Source organism: Mycetomoellerius zeteki, unplaced genomic scaffold (genome assembly GCF_001594055.1).
Source record: "Mycetomoellerius zeteki isolate Tzet28-1 unplaced genomic scaffold, Tzet1.0 scaffold364, whole genome shotgun sequence".
NCBI lineage: Eukaryota > Metazoa > Arthropoda > Insecta > Hymenoptera > Formicidae > Mycetomoellerius > Mycetomoellerius zeteki.
Genome location: NW_017257354.1, coordinates 67,969 through 90,377, shown reverse-complemented (window position 1 = coordinate 90,377; position 22,409 = coordinate 67,969). Strand labels below are relative to the sequence as shown.

The following is a 22,409-nucleotide window of genomic DNA, read 5'->3' as shown; positions in this document are numbered from 1 at the left end:
CGGCTATTGTCCGAGGAAACAAAACCGATAATAGACCGAGTCCCAATTCACAAACTGACGAGTTTCTCCTATTATCTGCGGAATGTTTAAAAATAGCGTTAAACGCAGGTTATATTTTTTATTACGAAACCGCCGTATCTTTAAAAAAAACTGTAAAAGAGAATATTATTCATAAACTATGTTTATGAATAATATTCTTATGTTTTACACAAAGTTTCGTAGAATTTTACAGATCTTTTTCATGTTGTCCCGAAAAGGATTAATTAACACCGGTAGAGAGATCGGTGAAGTAGCGACAGCAAATATCGCGAATATATACTTTCAGTATATCATTTACGAAGAATTTGTAATTTCGACCGCTCCTATTTCGCATTTTATGCGGGTTTTAATAATTCCGTGCTCTTATCGTGTCAGAGAAAAACGGCTACGTAGATCGGTCTTGTTTCTCAGTTCCGTGAAGTTCGCACCCGACTTTAACGAAAAAAAATTTTAATGGTTTCTTATCTGATTTTTCATGCAGATCATTACCCAAAATATTTAATTTTGGAGACTGGCCAGTCAAGCCGCCCCGAACCCAAGCATTACTATCTACACACTCCACTGTCCACATGGGTTATGATTTATTTGGAATACAACTATGTATGATAAAAACATTGCACGAGTAACTAATTCATTTTTTAATTTGATTTTAAATTTCGTGCACTCTGTCGGACCGAAACGTAACCAAGCGCATGCGCATGGGGTCAGAGAGCATGAAAAAGGCATACTCGTAGCACTACATGTAGTCGGTATGACAGATTTCCTAACCTACATAGTCGTCAACTTTAAAGCTAAATGTCTCGGTTCGCGGGGCAGAGCGACGCTTATTTCTGCCAGATTCGTTCGTTTCATGCAAAAACGCATCGAATGAGCCTAATTTCATTAAAATCGGCGAGGTCGGCCGTCTCCTCCATAATTAACGGTAATTATGGAGGAACGGTGCAACTACGAACGAATAGAAAATCACTACAAACAATTGCATATATAAATGCGGTGCCGATTTTCTTCTATTTAAAAAAAAATGAAAGTTCAACAACCATATCGGTACGCAATTTTAATTTCTGAAATTAAGTCATTTAAAATGAATTTAGAATAGTTCAACATCTTAACGTTCAAACCGTTAGTGGCGCTTCTTAGTTTAAAGTATTGTAAAAAAATATTCCAACCGGTTTTTTTAAATCTGATATCTTCCTTATTTTCGAACTACAAACGAAAATGTTGGAACTATTATACAAACAACTACAAACGATTGCATATATACCATCTGATCAAATTTGACCCGGACTGGTCCATTTAAACCGCGCGCGTAAATTGAATCGGTAAAAATTTTTTTTTTCTAGATTGGTACAACCTTCTCTGACATTCGTGTGAAGTTTGAGCGGGATACGTCAATTAGTGTGTGTTTGGCAGCCATTTGTTTACGACGCAAAAAGTTTGTCTGGCGATTTTTACTATGGAAAAAAAAATTGAACAACGAGTTTGCTTGAAATTTTGTCTTTCCAGTGGAATTACGGCTACGGAATCATTGAAAATGTTGCAGAAGTGTTAAAATTTTTTTTCGTTAAAGTCGGGTGTGAACTTCACGGAACTTTGTTTCTCACGTCTGTTCCACCGTGCCTAACGTTCGATGGCATCGCAAAACTGTTCTTGCAGAATGCGCAGTAAACATCTCTATCAATCTACTTACGTCCCTTACTTATGTTATACGTCGAGACTACGTCTACTAACTGTTGTTGTGCGATTGTGCAACCCCGAACACCACAGACAGTTTGATTTCAGCAGAGCAACCAGTGTCGCGATCGCATGACACGCTTAGTTTTAGATTACATTCCACTGAACCATAAAATCTTAGCTTCCGTGTTCCGGCTAACCGTTAAGCATAGCAGGGCGGTAGACAGATAGGCGGAGACGAGTATGTCTTCGAAAAGCAGCAAGAAATGAAGTTTCATGAAACTTGACAAGTTGACGACGACTCGGTCAGCCAATCTTATGATACAAAAAAATATATATATAATAATCAATATCAAGTTCAGCATGATCAGCATAATTGAGCGTAGTCGTCTGATTTATATTTATCACAAAAATTGAACTTTATTGTACTTAAAATCTGAATTTTTTAAATTATATATATCAACAGCATTATTTTATAATAATTGAAAATAATTTTGTTAATTTTTGTTGACCTTTGTATGTTTCTTGAATAGAGTTCTGTAAATTACGTGAATTCGATCAAAGGGAACAGGTTAAACGGTTAATAGTGGCAGTAATAGTGGCGCCCACATCTGCGTAGTAGCGGTACCAGCCTGTTATCTCTACCGGGTTTATAAAGCCGACGTATCACATAGCGAACGAACGACGACAACGACTACGGCGACACGGCCACCATCGCTTACCCGAGGGGGTCGAAGTGTAGTTCGTGACGATTCGTCGTCGTCGTTGTCGGATATTCGTGCGAATTTACTAAACTCTAATACCGTAATGCGTCCGCGAAGATTTATGTGTTGTAACGGTAGAGGAATACGGGTAGACCCGAAAGACCATGTTTCGCGGCGACATACACGTGGATTATACGCACTACATTGAAAAAAAATTATTAAATCTTAATAATATATTTCTTTAAATAGTACTAATTAAACATTTACTTACAATAAATAAATATTTACTCAATAAAAAAATGATTGTTAAATCAATAATTTAAATTAATAGCTTTGTATCAAATATATGTTTAATAAATTTTTACGTTTAATAAATATATTTACAGATATTCAAACAAATATTTATTAAAATTTAGTATTTTTTAATAGAGGAACCTGGGGTATAATGAAACCATTGGGTATAATGGGATGTACTCGATATCTTTTTACAGATATGCTAATATGTAATGAATTGTCAGACAATAGTTACTGTTAGATGTATCTTATTATATATTGTTATTAGTTGTCATATTATTTTTACCTGAAAATTGCTAAAAATTGTTTAATGTGTTCGCTTTACTGTCCGCGAATGAGTTACAGATTCTTTGGTATGTTCGCATAAGGTAAGCAATAACAAAATTCTATTTTTTATTGTCATAAGTACATTTATCTTATTATATAATCTTTTCTTGTTACTTTAGTAAAATCTATACAAATATATTGATTATCTGTGATATTTTATATTATCTAAAGTAAATTTATGTACCTCGAGGCATAATGGTGCACTGGTGTTATTTTATGTTTAAAATGAGTTTATGATTCATGTGCAAGTGTAGATAAAAATGATGAGAATTATTTTATTTGTGTTATCTTCTTAAACATTTTTATTTATGTTCAATATAATAACAGTATACCTTGTATTATGTATCACTCAGCATCACATATAGAATTATTAATAAAAAATTAAAAATTAAAAGTGCAACAATGTATTTTTACTTATATTATATGTTCTAAGTCACTTTTAAGCAATGTTCAATATTAATTTTTTAAAAATAGACAAGTTTTCTGTGGTGCCCCATTATGCCCTGCATAAATGACATAGTGAGGTTACGACACACTCTCACAAAATAATAATTTCGTCCTGTTAATCTATACTTTTGCAGTAAAACTTAAGTTTTCCTTATAGTAAATACTTCAAAAAATATTTTAATATATAACAAAGTTGATTTATTTATCTTTAATATGTTTAAAACTTGAAAAAATCTAATTATAACCATTATACTCCAGGTTCCCCTACACTGTATTTTATATGTACACTATATTTTATTTGTTCATTTTCTTAATTTCTGCAATATTTCATAAATTATAATATAATGTATAATCTCGACTTATCTTCAAAGATCAAAGCTATCTATATAAAATTCTTAAATTTTCTAATTCTATACTTAACATAGAACTTAAAATGACTATCGTCCAAATCGTTCGTATTAATTAACACTATCAAGCTGTATTTTAGAAATGACGTAGATATAATTTGTAAACATTGTTATAAATCTTTTCCTTCGTTTATAGAGAACTCGCTCTTAAAGTTTCCCTGACGAAAATAAAGATTGGAACGATATCGAAGAGGAGAGTGACAGAAGTGTAAAGGAAGCTTCTAGGAGATAAAAATTAAGATAACGAAACATAAAAGAGAAGTAAACATCTTCTAGAAAGCTTTTCGCTTTCTAGAAGCTTCATTTACTCTTCCGTCACTCTCCCTTTACATTCGATTTACGGTTTAATTTTTATTTTTACTAAGATTGTCCAAGTAATATTTCAGAGACATGAAACATTTGAGGTCCGTATTCATAGTCCATTTTTATTTTAAGATCGTCTTAAGTAAACACCGGTCTTAGCGTCACAAACACAAAATTGCGTCACAACGTGGACTATGTCGCGGTAGAGCACGATCTCAATATTTGGATAGCATCGTTCCTAGAGAGACCTATGAAATTCAGAAAAGGAATTCCGTATGCCGGGCGTGCCATTATCAACCGTTAGAATTTTTATAACCTCGATCGTGTAACACGATGACGATTCTGAGCGCGCCACGCCTCTACCGGGACCTGCCGCCGAGCGGTGCGGAAAGATCGGGAACGAAAGAGAGAAAGGGAGAGGCTCAACAAGGTCAGCTTCGGCGACCACGTGCTCGATCTTCAGATTCCAACGTATTTTCATGGATTCGGCTTGCCCGCACGATGAAGATAGCTATAAGGGACGAGCACCGTTGCATGAACGTGCTTTAGAAGGGCAAGCAGAATAGCGATCTGAGAATTAGATTGCGCGAACGTACCGCGCCAGGTGCCAGGTGTAAACACACCGAGACAGGATCGTTAGTCTCCTGATATCGTCAAGCGTGGCCGATCAGTGTCGCTCTTCCTCGGTCGCTTCCAGATTGAAGAAAACAGATCTGGTCCGAAAAATTGCGAAAGTTGCCGCAAAATCTGAAGATCTCTTCTGCACTGTCAGATATCCAAAAAGCAATAGTAACCCAATCCCTAAGTTAAATAACATTTTATTTTAAACTTCTACTTGTGTCAAAATGTAAATCAATCCATTTCTATGGTTAATTCCAAAGTAAACAACGTCCATATTATAATGAATGTGCATCTAGTAAATAATAAACTAAATTTGAGTCAAATTTAATGCATTTTCTCGAGATAAAATATTTAATTCTATTGTTTTAGTTAAATTAACAATATATTAAATTGAAGTAGTGTCGACATCTATAGAAAAATAATTTAAATTAAAAATAACTCAAATTGGGTGTAATTTAATTATAAACAATGAACTCAGAGCTATACTTTTAGCAATATATTTATTCTTTTTTTTTTTTTTAATTTTATTAATTCATATCTTTCTAACATTTTAATCGATACAAGAATAACTCACATAATATATTTTAAATTAGACATTCTTATGTAAAAAGTGTATCTTCGTCGCAAGATTCAATATTATCAGATGCTACAGGTGATGCCTTGGAAATGATAAACATTCTGCTACATCTGTATGGAGTGGAGGATCCAAATCATGATTGTTCACATTTCTGCGAAGAGGAAGATCCAAAATATGATCTGTTAATATTAAAATGCTCAATGGATCTTTATTCATATATAGTATGAAAAAAAATTGAAAAGTAGTACAATGTTTATTACATAATGTTACATTTATGTTACTCGTAATTATATGAAAACCGTTATTTTTAATGGAATATAAAAGGATGTATATTTTTTTACACTGATGGAAAGTAAGTAACGCCGTTACTTTTATTGTTACTTTTATTGTTTTATGATAATGATTTGATAATGACGATGCAGTTTTTTATAATTAACTAAAAACTAAATGTTGGAAAAAAGTTATTTTTAATAATACCTTGTTATCATCACGCGTTAGATGAAGTTGCTGAGTGTATTTCGTCTTTTTTATAGTTGGATCCGTGTTTGCATCGCTATTCACATTACCCATATCATGTATGTACACGTGGGACTGATATCCTACATTTAAATATAGAGTGATTAAAGAAACAAAAAAATGCAGCATAAGAATTAGTTTCAATTATGCACACTACTCCGTTATGCGGACAAATGTATTATTTTTATAACTTTCAACTTATTACTTGGATATCGAGATGCAATCTAGTATTATATTGCACAATCTGGTAAATATAAATTTTAAATAGATCTGGTTATTCTTGTTACGAAAATTAAAACGAATGAATATTACTAATTTGTACTTTTCTGAATACTAAACATAATAATAGTACACATATTTCGATAAGTGCCTTGTTAAATACTTGTTTTAATCATTATACGTACAGTACTAGACAAAATAAAGTACGCACTCCAAACATTTTCACATTTATGTAAATAACTCACCAATCCTGGCAGATAGCATAATGATGAATGAGGTAAAAGATAGGTATTTTAGTCTACTTTGCAATAATGATTACAAAAATTTAAAAAACAATTCGAAATCCTTTAATAGTCAAATCCGTTACATTTATTATCAAATTTATCATGGACAAAATAAAGTACGCACAACATTGTTTATGAAAATAATAACAACTGGCGCTGTTGATGATGAAAGAAATATGAATATAACAATGAAGGATATATAAACAAATGAATAAAGTAGGTTTGTCAGTTAATAATATTGCTAGATAGAGTATAGTAAGAATTCTTCATCAGTGAACATGGAAACCAAGCAAATTTGTTTGCAAATTCGAAAACTGATAATTCAGGATTGTCAGAAGGGGCTTTCTAACAGAAAAATCAGTCGCAAGTACAATGTAAGTGAAGGCGCAGTCCGAAAGATATGGAAAAAATTCCAGGAGCTTGGCACAGTAGCGGATAAGACAGGACGTGGACGGAAGAAAAAGACAAATTCAATCGAAGACTGCAGAATCATACGGGAAGTAAAGAAAAATTCAACTGTTACTAGTCGTGTTATCCGAGAAAACCTACAATTAAATATTTCCGAACGAACGGTGCGGAGGAGACTTCGGGAAGTTGGACTTAGAAACAGTTTTGCAGTGCGTCGTCCTTTGATTCGGAAGGCCAATAAAATCGAACGTCTGGAATTTGCAAAAAAATACGTTAACAAGTCAGAGGATTTCTGGAAAAAGGTCATTTGGAGTGACGAAAGCAAATTTGAACTTTTCGGTCATAAACAGCGACCACGGGTCTGATCAAAGCCTAGCGAAAAACTTATCGACAAAAATATCCAAAAAAACACTCAAACATGGAGGAGGCAGCATAACAGTGTGGGGATGTTTTGCGTGGTCTGGTTTGGGAAATCAAAATCGACGGTATAATGACAGCAGATGTATACATTGATATTCTCAATGAAAATTTAGAAAAGTCTCTGCTAAAAGTTGGTCTGGAGAACAACTTCATTTTTCAACAAGATAATGATCCCAAACATACCGCTCGTAAAACTACCGCTTTTTTTCGTACTTCTGGGATCAAACTGCTCGATTGGCCAGCGCAATCGCCAGATCTGAATCCGATTGAAAATTTGTGGTCGATTTTGGACCTGAAGCTTGATAAAGGAGAAGTAACGAATAAAATTAAGTTGTTGGAAGCATTGATGAAAGCATGGAAAAATATCGATCAGCAACACATCCAAAACCTTGTCGAAAGTATGCCTCGACGTTTGCAAGCCGTCATACAAGCAAAAGGTGATCATACAAAATATTAATTATAAACTTTGTCTTTATTACACTTTTTTTTTCAAAATAAAGTACTTGCGTACTTTATTTTGTCCATGATAAATTTGATAATAAATGTAACGGACTTGACTATTAAAGGATTTCGAATTGTTTTTGAAATTTTTGTAATCATTATTGCAAAGTAGACTAAAATACCTTTCTTTTACCTCATTCATCATTATGCTATCTGCCAGGACTAGCGAGTTATTTACATAAATGTGAAAATGTTTGGAGTGCGTACTTTATTTTGTCTAGTACTGTATATGTATTTTTTTAGGTGTTATTCATTTATTACTATCAATTACTGTCAACTTTATATTCTTCAGTCAATATTTTATTACTTTTAGAGTAGACTTACCTGTGCACTTCCATTAAGTGTCTACATGAATTACGAAAGTATTCATTGCACTTAATTACTTTGCCACATATGTTACATGTCACGTACAGTGTGTTTTTTATGGTAAAATGATCCTATGTCCAATGTGTACGTTTAGCTTTCTTTTCTTCTTCTATTAATTCGTTTGAATGTTTCTGTACCAAGTGGTCATGCAAGTGAGATTCGGATCGACTTATTATGACTTTCAAACAATGATTGCATTTCACAAAAGAGTTATGTGGTGCTATTGTGTAATGTCTACGTATCCACTGACAAACTGGGAATGTTGCTCCTCGTCCTGCCATTCTAACTGTTTTATATTACGGAATATCTATAACTAATCACTGTGTATAGAAACGATGTGAAGAAGCGTTTGCGAAAACTGCTTGTAAAAGGTCAAAAACATGGGTGTTTTTCGACGAAATATAAATATTGATACGTATATAGTTTGAATCTACTAAACTCCCGAATCATACAGCTCTACTCATACACAACTTGAATTATATTACTTATATAAAAAGAAATAATTAAGAATTATATACCTTCTTATTTTACTTTATATAGAACTTGCGCATTCTCAACATGACAACATATTCTCTAAATTTTTTAGAGTGGAATCTGACTATGTAAGGAGTGAAAATTGAGTCAGTCTTGAAAAAGAGGTTCCGGAGTGGTCAATTTTCATTCTTTAAGAGTGAAGTTTCACTCTTCAGTGATAATTCACTCTAAAAGTTTTAAAGGGTATCGAGATAAATTCAAGCACATATGTATATTCCTCGCATGCAAAAGACGAATGATAGAGTTGACAATCAATATGGCCTTCGCTAATTAAGTAATCAAATCGAGATTGCAGTATTGCGCGGGAGGAAATTAAAATTCGCGACGGAATTGATCGATAGATGAATTGTTCGGTTGACGAGGGTCGATCACTCCCTCTTTCGGTCGCTGCTCTTCCACGGGATGTGAACGAACCCTATGCCTTCTCCAAGTAAATGTCTTCGCAAGGACCATCCAGGTAAACCTTAAACATTCCCTTGAGCTAATTAAGCAAATATTACCTCGCGAATATATTATGTTTGCATTCTGACTTCTAGCACGCAGCGCAAGATGGAAAACGCATACCGAATACCATACTAACGATTCGCAATGAGGCGGCGAATCCTTAAACAGTCGGTATTATTCTCCGTGAATCTTGAAACGAAAATGTCTGGAATCGCTGTTGGCTGTACACTGAGTAGATTAAAAGAAATTATAATAAAATTGCCGATGAAAAAATTCCTTTGGAAAAATAACGAAGAAATGGCAGAGATCGTAATAAAATGTAAATTTGCTGCTTGCCGCATATTATATAGCGTTTGAAAAGGAAAGCTCCTCTTCAAGCTGCGCAGTATCTCTTCGTAGAGCATTATTACCGAGAACCCCAACTCTTCCTTCTTTCTTCGTGATTGATTTACGTCACTAACACGCCAAGAAACGCCATTAAGATCTACGAGAGGCGCCTCGTCCTTTTCATATGTCTCCGTTCGTTTCTTTCTTTCATTCTCTTTTTTTTACTTTGTATAACTGCCACGCTGTTAAATGCCGCGTGAGATCGTTGCTTGATGCAAATACATGAGTATTCATTGTTTTTGGAACACCAATCAGTCGGCTACTGATGCCATTAATTCAAGGAGATTGATATTACGCATTGTGTACCTGAGTAGTTTCCAGCTGATTTTGATTAATACCATCATTAATAAAGAATGCAATGTCTTAACTATCCGTCGTTACAAATTAAATTCAAAATATCTCGTTCAATCACATGTTTCCGTTATATAAAATATAAATAATTGCGATAGAACACTTAAATTTATTATATCAAATTATATTCAATTTGGATTTTTTAAAATAATTGTTATAGATCACCGATTGCTCCTACCCAATGTGTCGTTAATTTAATAAAAAAAACTTGTGTTAAATAATTTAACTCAAAATGTATTAAATTTGAATTTATTATTTAATTTTTATTTATTTATTTTATTTATTTTTATTATTATTATCTAGATTATTATTTACTAATACGTTAATATGGACCTTATTTATATTGAAACTAACTACCACAGAAGTAGATTAATTTACATATCGATATACAGGGTGTTTCCAAATTAAATGGCAAAACTTCGGGAGCGTGTAGAGGAGTAAAAAACTAAGAAAAAAAGTCCTATAGACATATGCTCCTTTTTGCTTTGTTTCGCAGGAAATCACGAAAAAAGAAAAAAATATATTTAATTTATTATTTTAATTATTTTATTTATAAACTTTTTAATGAAGATTTTGTTCGAAATGTGCACCTCTTGCAGCAATACAAGCATTGCATCTGTCAAACACGGCTCTTGTAGCAGCCAGGCACTGTTCTTGCGATATTCTGTTCGCTGCAGCTACGATACGATTTCTCAAATGTTGCTCTGATTGAATAGGCGAAGAATAAACTTCTTGCTTCAGAGTACCCCATGCATAGAAACCTAATGGCGTTAAGTCGGGCGAACGAGTTGCCCAATGTACTGCTCCTCCACGTCCAATCCATCGTTGTGGGAATTTTAATTTTTTTTCGATTTCTCTGAAACGGAGCAAAAACGAGCATATGTCTATAGGACTTTTTTTCTTAGTTTTTTACTCCTCTACACGCTCCCGAAGTTTTGCGATTTAATTTGGAAACACCCTGTATATGGAAGTTAAAAATAACAAAATATATTATTTAATCTTGATATTTAACAGCATATGAAAATTTACTTTATACTTATCGATTCTAATATTATTTTCAAATTTGTCTATTTATTATTAATCTAATAATTACATCAGAAGTTCCTATAAGGGCAAACAATTCCTATGTATATTTTCCATTTGAAATAAAATCAGGTATACACAGAAAAATATTATTCTGTTGATAAGAAAAGTAATTACTCAATTTATTTTTCTTCTTTCAAGTAACGATTAGTTTCAATAAAGAATATTTTCTTGCTAGTAATCTTAAAATGTACTCGTCACAAGTTTTAGAAAAATACTCAGTATCATATACTCAAAATAAGAATTTATTCTCTTTTGAGGTATATTATAAAATTTTATCGAAGAAAAGTCAAATTTGATTAACCTGAATATTTAATAATATTGATGTAAAAAGATTTATTGGGTCAGAAAGATTTGATATACTTCTTTCAATTCTATACAACAGATTTAAGAAAAGCGAAATATAATCTAGAAACAAGAAATTTTTTTCTTGTTTGAATTAAATTCATATTTTTAATTTAAATAAATATTTATCTTGGGACCAAATTTAAACATGATTTTTATATTGTTTCATAATGATGTTTTTTCATATAATATTTATCTTAATTATTTTGAATTAATAAATAGCGTATAATTATTTCATTTCCATGTAATCTCCTCAAATATTAATAATATTAAACTAAATAATTAAAAAAATTAAAAAAATATATAAAATGATAAAAAAATAATAAAAAGATAGAGAGAGAGAGAGAGAGAGAGTTAAAAAATTAATAATATTAAATGGTCAGTAGAAGCATGAAATTAAGAATGGTTACAGTAGGTTACAATAGGTTACGTTACATACCGTTAGCAATGACTCGACCACAAGCGTGCGATTACCTCAGCGTATATGTATTAAGCTTAGGGATCATAGGTTCTAGGGATCTTAGGTTCAAATTTTGCGATGCGATGCGTTTTTCAATAATTAATTACAGTTAATTAGACAGAATATGGGTATGCGAAACAGAAAAAATATAAATTGAACTGAAAAAATAAGAAGTAAAATAATAACAAAAAAATTATTTTTTTCGTTAAGATGTAACCGTAACCTTTTTATTACAAGTAAATATGATACTTGATTCAAGCAAAGGAAGAATTGTTCTTAAAAAAAAAAAAAGATATCTTTGTTAAAACATATGGTTCTCTTCCATCGATTCTATATAATAAATAAATCGAATTTTTGGTTCAATTTAATATTCTTGATTGAAGTATTAAACTTTCTAGGATTCAGAATATATTTTGAATAAATTTAACGCTTGTGATGAACTTATGATAGACTTGCGGATATATGAACATTTAAAATACTTGAAAGAAGTCATTATTACTTGCGTACAGTATATCTTTTTCTGCGTGTATATATTTAATCTTGAGAACAAAATGTTAGATTAAAATTTTGTAAAGAAATTTTCAATTCCGCGTCCATGGAAATGACTGTTATCAAGAAACATCATAATGCAAAATTATCATACACTTAACAGCATCTGGGACTCACTTGCGAAGGCAATCCCGCGCGTTAAAAATTTATACGTGTCGCACGGTAAACGACAGAGTGTATATACAAAGTATATTTCAACCAAAGAAATCCTGCATTCGTCTTTGACGGTATCATTAATCCCAGGTGCAGCTTTCCCACATTGTGGAGAGATGCAACCCATCGTGAATTTACATTAACCATAAAACGTTACATAATTTTAGTAGCAAAAAAATAATCAGACATTTTTATTCAAAATACATAAAAGAATGTAATAACAATAATCAAATTAAAAAAAAAATACTTAAACTCCAAGATTATTTTGACATTTTTGCTGCTATAAGACATAAAAATGCAAGATTTTAAAATATGTGCTATTAATGGCAAAATATATTCAAAGAAAAAGACACAGAGATAGCAACTATAAATGTGACAACTGTACATAATATTTTATATGTATCTACATCAGTTCATTCTCAACTATGATTAAATTAATTCTACATATAAAACTTGTATAGTTGTCACACACCTTTATAGTTGCTACCACTATTAGTACCTTTATAGTTTTTCTCTGAGTATAGCAAAATTAATAAACAATAAAAATCTTATTGTTTAAAAATAATAAAGTTTGGATAAATTAGTAGATATCTACACTAAAAAAAATTTATCAGATTGATAGAAATTCTGACTGAAAATAGAATTAAAATTTTCTGGTTAAATTTACTAGAATTTTAATTGAGATAAACCAAATTCTGATTGATATAATTAGAATTTTTTTTTTATTCGTCCAATTTTAACCAAACATTTTTCTCAATGTATTTAACAGCATTTCAATAAAAATGGTATCGCGCGTATCCGGTGAAAATAAGATTTACATATAAGAACTTGACAATATCATTTTGATATCTCTCAACTTGGAAATTTACGAGACATATCCAACAAGCATAAGTGTATCTAAAGGGATAACGTTTCTTCGTCGAAGGGTGACGTGCAGCGCATTCATCCAGATTTTCCGTGCACGGAGCAAAGTCGCGGCGAAACGTCAGGATCGCGTGACGGTCATAATCTACGATACGCGAGACATCACCATGTACATATCCTTAAAGCCTAAACGCGACGTGCACGCATACATCTTCTCGCGAGACCTAAACGACGACTTCCTCGTGAGATAAAACATCGCGGTACGGGATTCATGCTCGACGTTTCTCCTTTTGCCTCGCTTCTGCCTTCCTCTTAATATACATTGCCCCCATCGACTTCTTCGTCCCTTTCATCGTTATCGCGAGGCACAGTTGACACCGAACGAACATTACGTAAAACATATACGAGCCGCGGATTAAACGTACACGTATATATGCAAATTATACATACACATGTACGTGAATCTCATTGATGAATTTAGAAATTTATCGTAGTGGCCCAAGGAGAGGGTCACTGGATAATCAGTGATTATCTACAATGAACCAGATTTAGAGAGTATAAAACGCGTTTTATTTAATATTATATATTAATATAAAAAGAGAATAAAATCTATATATGATATTTTTTATATTTATAGAAGCAGTTTCTTAAATTAAAAAATATTTTTGGGATCAAAATTGATTAAGCATTTCAGAAATATTAAAAAATACATGAAACATTTTGCGCATAAAATATTTTTAAAAAAAGAGACTCCAAGAGAAGGCTCGTAATTCCCATGGCCTCTCCCGTGAATCCGCTAGTGGTACAACCAAATGCACCCAGCCGCGTCGCGATGTGTGCACGCTCGCGGAGCAAAGCCCGCGAGCATGCAAATCCGTACACGCATATCGGTATTAATATCGAGTGTAGGCAGGGCCGACAGCGGCAACAGCAGCAGCAACGGCGGCGGTAGCATCGGGGCAAAAGGAACAAAAGGACGGAAAGGATAATCAGACTGCGTGTGTGTACGTGTGTGTTTGTGTGCGCTTGACGTAGCGCGAGATGAACAAACGGATCTGACCGATGATGCCGGATCGTGATTGCCGGCGAGCTCTCTCGCAGCGATAATGTAGTCGCAGCGAGACGGATCCTCTCGTATCGCAATTTGTTTCGTTAAAACATTGTGCATATGTGATTGCTCATGATACACTCGGGATACGTACTCGGGGCTTCAATTTCCAATCCCGGATTTTACCGATTAATAGGAATTAATGAGATTGTATTCCGACGAAATAAGATGACATGATTTGACGAGTTAACTAAAAGGTAATGATATTTTCTTTCTGTCTCTCTTCCGTCCTTGTATTGTAATTCAAACCTATACAAACTGCAATTTCTCGATAAGAATTTACAATTTTGATTAACTAGAATAAAGATAAAACCTTAGGTCAAAAATAATGCAGATGCATTTTTATGAAAAATAAAGACGATTATTGCTCTATATTTATTTCAATTAAAAAATGAGAAGACGCGAAGAAACTATAAAGATTTACCTATATTTTTTTCACATGACCATCTCAATAAATGGTCCAAATAATATGTTTATTTTATTAAAGAAGAGAGAACTTTGATTAAAAGTCTCATTTTCATTAAACATGTGAGATAAGAGTCAATCCACATTTAATATGCAAACGTAAGTCTGAAAATATGCAAATACTCATTATCGTCTTCTACATCCTTTAAGGAAATTAGTCATTCAAATTATAAACAGACAATGGGAGGCTCCTCTAAACGGAAACGGCTGACGTGCAAAAATCGCGAAGTCGTGAGTGGAGGAACAAAGGTTTCCTTAATTAATGAGGGCTCGCTCACTAATAACGACGCTATTATTACGATACCACGGTTCATTAACATTTATCGGTAACGCAGCTGTTGTCTCGCCCGGCCTACTCGATGGCTATCGTTTAATTGGGGTCAGCCGATTAACTTGCGTTTAGCTCGGAATATACATTGCCGGCAGAAAGAGGGTCACCCGCTTCATCATCGCCTCGATCATCGTCGATCATCGTCATCGCAATCATTAGTAGGTCGGCAATATGCCGCGCCTCGCGTCGCGATATTTAGAATACAATTGAACATAGTTACTGAAAAAATTAACAGGTAATGAAACCAATTTTTACCGTTATATATCTTAAAGAAGGAAAATTCAGCAAAGTTTCATTAGTGATTTTGCAGTTAATTAATGATGATTCGCTGACAATGAGAATTCTTGGTAAATCACGTCATACAGCGATTATTTAGGATTTCAATTTCTAACATATCGTAAGATAAGACTTAATAATTTTAACCAATAAAAGAAATTTTTTTATATATAATGTTAAATTCATAAAGTCAAATTATAATTTCAGTTATTTTTAATCAGTCCTATTCTGAAATAAAATATACTAAGTTTTAATAAATCATTTGTTTCAATAGTGCCAATCAAATATTTACTAAATAAATATGAAGATATATTTATTTGATATAAGAATCATTAATTTGATTTACACCCGGAGAAAGGTTTCTTTCATTCAAAGAAATGTTTCTTTGCTATACGGTTAAAGAAAAAATTTCTTTGATTTGAACGTCGTTTCCTTAATTTGAAAATAATTTTTTTAAATATCAAATAAATTTTTTTAGAAGAAACATTTCTTTGAATCGAAGAAACCTTTCTCTAGGTGTAATTATTATTTCTTTTTATTGAATCAATATTTATTTACTGTAAATAAATGTTTAGTTAACGCTATTCGAATATTAAAATTTTTTTTTCACATTATCAGTGTATCGCCTATTTAATATGTCATAAATTTAATAGACTTAAACAATTTAATCTAAGAAAATATATTTATTTATTATTTTCTAAGTGTAAGATATCAATATAACGATGTTTACTTTCAAACTAAGCAGTTCAACCACAGAAATAATTAAATGTAGATATTTTTTTAACCATATGTTTTAAATTAAAATAATACATTTTGACATACTTGGAAGTTAAAAATAACAAAATATTAAAAAAGTAAGTTTAAATTTTATCCTTTAATGCTTAAAGTAGTTTTCACTCAGAAAGAGTGACATTTGAGAAAGAATCTGTTTTTGTTTTTACGTGTCTCGCATCTGTTCGTGATATGCATTTTAATTGGTTCGAAATCGCGGCAGAGACACACGCAATATTATTAAGCGGCAAATAGGTGCAGCGATGACGATGAATAGCAATGCGCCATGTTGGAGACCGTGAAATCATGCTTAGTATTAGCGACAGAAACCGCTGGTGCGCGTTTACAAATTCAAATTACCGTAATGAATAGCGGTGCGATGACGGGTTCAGCGACGGATGAACGTAATGACAAATACACGCCGCGATAGTAATTCCCCGTGACATTCCGCAGGAGGAATCCATCGCGCAATCCTAATAATCGATAATTGATCGAGAAGGCCGTTCCTTTTTGAAGGAAGCGTTTCCGCAAGCCTTCCATCTGCGATACAGCGACGATCATTTGTATCATCAGAAAGCAATTATGCAAATTCAATGAATGACGAGCAATGGAAAATCACCGCGGAACAGATCGTCCCGAGATTAAAACGCGCTTTACGCGAATCATGGAATAAATCGTTTCAATTATTTCACGCGGCCGCTCGACTTCCAAGGACGGGATCGCCGAGGCGATCAGAAAATTGGATCTTTCGATCCTGATCCTGAGATACCCCATTAATAATCCTTTCCCTTCCCTCTTGTCCTGTCGACCGTATACCGCGAAAGTCCATTTCACTTTCGTATCGGAGGAGAGAAGGTGAATCGGCAGCCCGGCTCGCGAATAATTCGAGAATCTGATGGCCGCGGCCGATTACGATCGAGAGAGTGGCTGATTTACGCCGGTGTAATTAAACGAATTAGCCACACGGCCGGCCGGGCCGGCGAAACAAGAGCGGCGACTCGCGAGAGAGCATCCTGAGAATGTTACTCGTTACCGAAGCGATTTCGCGGGGATAAACGGCTCGTTTTAAAAGTCACGCACGCCGCGCCCGCGTGCGTGCGTGCACAGCGGTGCACAGCGAGAGATACGATCGGTTTTTAATTTCGCCGGTCGCGAAAGTTAGATCTCACAAAACGCGCTCACCGTCGCGACGCTGAGAATTATTTATTCACGCGCTTCGATTTCTATAGGAATTTCTATAGGAATTGCGAGACGGACGGGAGAAACGAGATGCGCGATCTCCGTGTGTGTGTCGAGATAATTCGGTCTTAGTAAGAGAATACGACTCCTTCATTTATGTGGTCCGTTGATTTGCCGCCGACGGAGTCTTATGTCTAAGGGCAATTACCGCCGGTTATTCTACCGAAGGGAGAGACTGTAGCATCCATTATTTTTACCTCCGCGACGCGGCGCGGCGCGGCGCGGTGTGGTTGGCTCTCCCCGGATTCAATTCCGCGGAGCGCACTGGATGGAGGCGTAATGCCTGTTTTACTCACGCGCCCCATTCGTCGGCCGTACACCGAAGACAGGTAAGAGCAGGCTTTGTTTCGAAAGCAATCGGTCTTCCGCGGGATCTCCCACGACCGCGCCGAGCATCGCAGCCGCCGACGATTCATGACAGAACAAATTACAGATCGGCAGAAAAAGACCACCGTCGACTCGTTCGCGGCTGCGTTCCTCCCTAGGGCCTTACCCCTACGCGCGCGATACAAAGTCATGAGTCGCAAATTAATGGCGGCCATAATTTCGGCCGATAGTCGGCCGATGATGATGTATCGTTGCTAAATGCAACAGCGGAGTCGTCACGCTGCCGATTATTCACCGAATGTTAGCCGCAATCTCTTAATCGCTGCAAGGTCGCCGATGATCGCTTGAATATCACGGGTGAAGGAAGTACAACATAGTTCATAAAAAAGTAGTAGTCAATCTCATTGTTGAATTTAGAAATATGACTTTCCGACATACAAATGTCTTATATGCATAATTATAGTGAGTGTAAAAAGTATTTGTAGAGGAAAAGATTAAAAAAAACCATATTTTTAGAAAGAATAAACATTAATTAACAATTTATTAATAACAAATAGATGGATATTTCTCAAAATTATTCTACCTAAAAAGATACAATAATTAAAATATATTATCTTTTAATTGAAAAAAATTTTTTAATCATTCTTCAAGAATAATTGAAATCTATTCCATCATCAGCGAAACTTGGTGCAATCAACAGACCGAAAACTACGAATTGTAATTAGCGCCAATGATTATGCTACAAAATATTAAATTAATATATTATCCGAATTAAAAAAATGTACTTTTTTTGTGCAATAAAATAATATAATTTTTCATACAATATATGTGGCTTGTTATACTTCTTTGTTTATAATAATTAATTTAAAAAATACATTTACTTAACTAACTGTATTCATTATTAAAATAAATTACTGACTAATATTTATTTGCTATAAATAAGGCTTTTCTACGAAAATCTCTGTACTCACACAAAGAACAATATTTAGTTGAATTAATTGAAATTTTAGTAGAAAAGGAACAATTCAAAATTCTGATTAAATCTACTAGAATTTTAGTAGATTTTACCAAAATTCTGGATCGTTCATTTTCCACCAGAGTTCCAGTTAATTCAATCAAATTTTTCTTCATGCACTAATGAAAACATCATAGATTTGTTTATGGCTTAAGTAATAAATGTTAAAAAAATTCTAAATTTCCTGCGATTGATAATTATTGATGAGATTGAAAGGAGCTATCACTTATAATAACCTTAAAATAATTCCAGTTTCAGTTTCACTTATTGTTAGTAGGTACAGGCCGTAGCAGCCAAAAAAGAAGCTCTAACTTTTCATAACAAGTACTTCGCGATACTTGTTTACCCGAGTATTCTGACTGTTCCTTACGAAGTTCCGGGAATCTAATTTACGGTCATTGGGTTCGCGGCCGAAGGCTTAAAAGAGCGAGAATACGCGTGTGGGTCTCGGGAGAGAACTCGGACGGGAACCGCATATTATAACGAGACAAAGCATGGCGGAGCCGTCGTGATATTATGACTCGGATCGACGGAAATACGGCGTGTCTCGCAGGGCTGTTTTCGACTGACTTATTTCGACCCGTTAGCCTAATTTCTCATTCTCGCGCCAAGGACGACCAGAACGACTTCTGTTCTGTGTTTGGTGCAGTCACACGACGAGGGTAGACGCACGGTCGCGTCCACCGCGTATACCGGTTATTATCTTTTCGCATTTTTCGGTCGAGATTATCCTCAAAACGAATGGCCCTCTTAAGCCTCCAGACCGGATCATTAATCTGGGTTCGAGGAGATGGCTGGGGCGGGCACGCCGGTCGCGGAGAGGAGTGGATGAGCGTCTACAAAGACCTTAGTGCGCTCGTGTGTGCCATCTCCACAATCGCTCTTTCACGGGAGTGATTTAAATAAAGGGTAAAGGACACTTCAAGGCTGACGGCAATTCTGTTCAATTTATGCGCGCGGATCCAATATATAACCTCCCTTGCTTTTTTCTATTTTATGGCGGCGAGTCCGTTGAGTAAGAACGAGATAAGTTTACAATTAATCAAAAGTGGAAACTGCTTCTCAAGATGCTGTACTGGCTGATCCATAAACGCGAAATCAATTGAAACGTTAAAGAACGAATAGCTGGCCTGACTCTGAGAGAGCTGAGAGCTGATCGCTCTCCCCCCCTCCTTCTCCTCCCTCCCTCCTCTCTCTCTACCGTTAATTATTTAGAGAGAGAGAGAGAGAGAGAGAAGGGGGGAAGTTATTAAATTTATTATCATATATCGAAATAGTTTTGTTGCTTTATTGAAACCAGTTTTGTTGCGTCTATCAAGATCACCTAAAGAAAAATCTTCCAAAGAAAAACTTCAACGATATTATATATATTGTACGCGAGTATCGATCGTCGAGAGGATGTGAAAAATATACTTATGATCAAGGGATCACGTCAATCTGCTTTTGAGACGCTGCCGTCGAGCAAACGACGTTCTTGAGGGACAGTAATGAATTCTATTCTGGCGTCTGTTCATGCGTAAATCAATTCTGACGGGTTAAAAGAGTTTCCGCGTCCGCATCGACACCAGGAAGCGGAAACTCGAGATGTACCGGTGTCGGAGTCATTTATAGCAACGAATGTTCTCTGTGTACAAGACGCCGCTGCGCTGAGACGTTGCTGTTGCCGTTGCCGATGTCGGTAGGTAGTGGCCGGCTGATGCATGCACGGCAGGCCACCGTATAGTACACAATCGGCTACGACCTCCCGGTACACTCTGCCGCGTGCACGCAGCATCCGAGAAAGCCACCTCTCAGATCTTGATTCACTGCTTGACATAACACGCAGATTCTGACAGTTCGCGATATTCGAACTCGTACCATATTTTCGTACTCTTCCGTTATTCATGATATATTGCCCCGCTCGACTTTTTCTTTCTCACTTTCGTTCATCTCCAACAATATATTTGTATTGATAACAACATGGTGTCCAGCAAAATCTGGCTAGTCAATTCAAGAATAATTTCAGGACACTCCAGATAAAAATTCTTTTTCCAGGATTTAATCGATTAATTTTCATTATTTAATTAATTTTTATCGAGTTGCACAATATTATATGCTTTGTATTTCAGTTAGGATTCTATACGAATGAATTAAAACGTTAACAAATTTGGAACATTATTTATTGTTTTATAAATAATATCAAATGAACATTCCAGCAACACAAACAATTTTTCTACTATGTTCTATTTTAGACATTAAATTCAAGTTTCTCATTCTCTATTGGATAACTTATTGCATTTTTCTCTATTGGATAACTTATTGCATTTTTTAAGGGAGGACTTATACCCAAACACAACTTTTCTTCTTATTATTTTTTCTTTTTTCACGCTCTGATTTTCTTAGAATGAAAAAATGATAAATTCTAGGTAAGCAGGGAAATTTCAGGGGTTTTCCAGAAATTTTCCAGAATACATAAAATTCAAGTATAATTTCAGGATCCAAGGATATTCAAGGACTACTGGACATGATGAACAAGATATGTTTTTTTAAACGTGAGAATTAATTTGCAATTTTATAAAATGTTACTTAATCGTTAAGCAGATGTCATCATGCCAAGTCTGTTGCTGTAATGACTACATACTGAGAAAAATGTACTAATTTTAATAAATATTTGTTTTTTAAATAGTACTAGCTTAATATTTATTAAATATAAACATATATTTATTTGATAAGAATTATTAATTTCATTAATTTAATTATAATTTTTTCCATCTAGTAAATATTTATTTACTATAAAAAAATGTCAAGTTATGTAGTCCTATTCAAATAAATATTTGTCAAAATTCAGTACATTTTTTCATAGTGTATAATAACTGCATGTCTAACTAAATTTAACTAACATTGTAACGGTATTATTATTTATTAAAAGGATACTTCTTGGCATAAAGTTAAATAAGATAAGAATCTTGATGAACGCGGTTTAAAAAGTATAAAAGTATAAAAGATATATATAGAGAGAGAGAGAGAGGAGTTTTTTTTATCGTACAATTAAAAGTGATATAAAAAAGATAGGAATCCATATCAATACGATAAATGGATTTTGTGGCAGTAAAGTAGCTTTTTTACGCGCAGTAAAAAGAATAAATAATTGGTTAAGAGGATTTGATCCTACGAATTCGCTTCTAATATCAAATTACAAGCTTTACTCACGTGTTCGTCCACAGAATACGTCAGTTCCCCGTCATCGTAGAGAACGAACCACCTCCTTTGCCATCTCTGTAACACAGAAATCGTATTGATTGTTAGAAGAGATGTTCTTATTCACTATTTAAATATAAATATTAAGAAAATATTTGAATTCTCTAAATATTTTTTTACAATTGACAATTAAAAATTCAATATTTAGAGTTTATGAGACAGCAACGCTACGGTAAAATAACGAGAAATTTAATAGTCTATCGTAAATAATTATTACTTATGATTAATAACTGCAATATTATTTGCACTAATTACTATCGGACTTGAAACGTAATCATATACTGATCCTGGGTGAAATAAAATTTTTTGCAATAAATTATTTACAATGTTTTAAGATGTTTTAGTAACATCATTATCAAATCGACG

General features: G+C 34.1%; 1 protein-coding gene and 1 pseudogene across 2 annotated transcripts in view; both read right to left on the bottom strand.

Annotated features, from left to right (window-relative positions):
• Positions 1–22,049, bottom strand: part of osp (myosin phosphatase Rho interacting protein outspread) — a 104,352-nt gene extending 82,303 nt beyond the window's left edge. For both annotated transcript variants that reach the window (XM_018453068.1, XM_018453069.1), the window contains exon 1: positions 21,996–22,049. The gene's annotated coding sequence lies outside the window, so the exon portion shown is untranslated. The remainder of the gene's footprint in view (positions 1–21,995) is intronic.
• Positions 5,878–8,385, bottom strand: LOC108725798 (uncharacterized; annotated as a pseudogene).
• Positions 22,050–22,409: the final 360 nt, after the last annotated feature.